The following is a 1,857-nucleotide window of genomic DNA, read 5'->3' as shown; positions in this document are numbered from 1 at the left end:
ACCGACGGGCGGTGAACCAACAGCGTGGGACACAAATCCAACTACGAGCTTTTTAACCGCAACAACTTTAATATACGCTATTGGAGCTGGAATTACCGCGGCTGCTGGCACCAGACTTGCCCTCCAATAGATACTCGTTAAAGGATTTAAAGTGTACTCATTCCGATTACGGGGCCTCGGATGAGTCCCGTATCGTTATTTTTCGTCACTACCTCCCCGTGCCGGGAGTGGGTAATTTGCGCGCCTGCTGCCTTCCTTGGATGTGGTAGCCGTTTCTCAGGCTCCCTCTCCGGAATCGAACCCTGATTCCCCGTTACCCGTTACAACCATGGTAGGCGCAGAACCTACCATCGACAGTTGATAAGGCAGACATTTGAAAGATGCGTCGCCGGTACGAGGACCGTGCGATCAGCCCAAAGTTATTCAGAGTCACCAAGGCAAACGGACCGGACGAGCCGACCGATTGGTTTTGATCTAATAAAAGCGTCCCTTCCATCTCTGGTCGGGACTCTGTTTGCATGTATTAGCTCTAGAATTACCACAGTTATCCAAGTAACGTGGGTACGATCTAAGGAACCATAACTGATTTAATGAGCCATTCGCGGTTTCACCTTAATGCGGCTTGTACTGAGACATGCATGGCTTAATCTTTGAGACAAGCATATGACTACTGGCAGGATCAACCAGGGAGCTGCGTCAACTAGAGCTGAGCAGCCGGCCGCCCGGGAGTGTGTCCCAGGGGCCCGCGCGAACACGCAAGCGTCCGCTCAATTATTCTGCAAACAGGAGGAGGCTGAGCTCCCCTGCACAATACACCTCGAAACCCTCTCAGGTCCCGGCGGCGCGCAGCGCCGTCCTAAGTACTTGGTCGGGTTCGAGAGAGGCGCAATCGCCCGGAGTTAGGCGAGTAGACGCTTTAGGTGCGACCACCCGTGCTCCCAACTGAGCTTGCCGCTGCCGACAGAGGCCCGGGAGCGTGCTGTCGTGGCATTGCCGGCGGGAGACAACACGCGCCACCTACGGTGACCGGCAGCTCCAACGCCAGCGCCACAGAAGGGCAAAGGCCCCACGTGGGTGCCGAAGCGAACTCTCCCAGCACAGCGCACGTGCCAACACGTCTGCACAACTGCGATACAAACCACCAGCGAGAACCGCTGGGGCGACCGAGCAGCAGACGGCGTCGCGGCGCCGAGTGCCGGGCGGCGGCGCATCCTCAACGCACACAGTCCTCAGTCGGACCAGCACACTGCAGATGTCCACCGCGCTTCGCACCGGGCCCGCGAGGACCCACTTTGGCCGCCCGGCGCCGCGCGCAGGGTGCCCCGGCGCGCAGCTGCGCCGCCTGCCGCGTCCGTCGGCCGGCGCGCCTGCCACTGGGCGCCCCCACCAGCCGGCTGTAGCGCGTGCGCCCACGCACCGCGCGGCCAGCACGCCGGGCGGCCCCCCCTCACCGGCCGGGGACGGTCCCACCCAGCCACCGCCGCGTATCGCTTCACACACAGATTTGCCCTTACTGATTTACCTCCAGCAACAACAACCGCACCACAATGGGTTTACCAGTTGTTCATTTGCGTTGCGTCACGTCACCAGCAAACGTAGACGTCCATCCCAGTTTGCAAATGCAACGATTATTGCATACCTGTCTGTTAGGTGTCACGACACACTACGTCTGCCCACATACACGCAACAAAATGTGCACGACTAGAGAACACGTGGGAGGTGGCCCCCTACGTATGCGATGTCCATTACGAGACCGACTGTCAACCAGCATCTGTACCATGTCGCAGATGTGGAACGCGGTGCACCATGCTATCACACTGTGTGAGAAGAGACGACTACGTTTGAATACACGCGCCA

The 1,857-nt window shown here is 59.0% G+C and overlaps 1 non-coding gene across 1 annotated transcript in view; it reads right to left on the bottom strand.

Moving 5' to 3' along the window:
• LOC126150671 (small subunit ribosomal RNA) overlaps positions 1-690 on the bottom strand; it is a 1,909-nt gene extending 1,219 nt beyond the window's left edge. The window contains exon 1 of the ribosomal RNA XR_007531543.1: positions 1-690. This exon is cut by the window's left edge and continues 1,219 nt beyond it. This is a non-coding gene — a ribosomal RNA (small subunit ribosomal RNA).
• Between the last annotated feature and the right edge of the window lie 1,167 nt (positions 691-1,857).

Source organism: Schistocerca cancellata, unplaced genomic scaffold (assembly GCF_023864275.1).
Source record: "Schistocerca cancellata isolate TAMUIC-IGC-003103 unplaced genomic scaffold, iqSchCanc2.1 HiC_scaffold_993, whole genome shotgun sequence".
Classification (NCBI taxonomy): Eukaryota; Metazoa; Arthropoda; class Insecta; order Orthoptera; family Acrididae; genus Schistocerca; species Schistocerca cancellata.
Note: the sequence above shows the minus strand (reverse complement) of the source record. Positions and strands in the feature narration are given on the sequence as shown.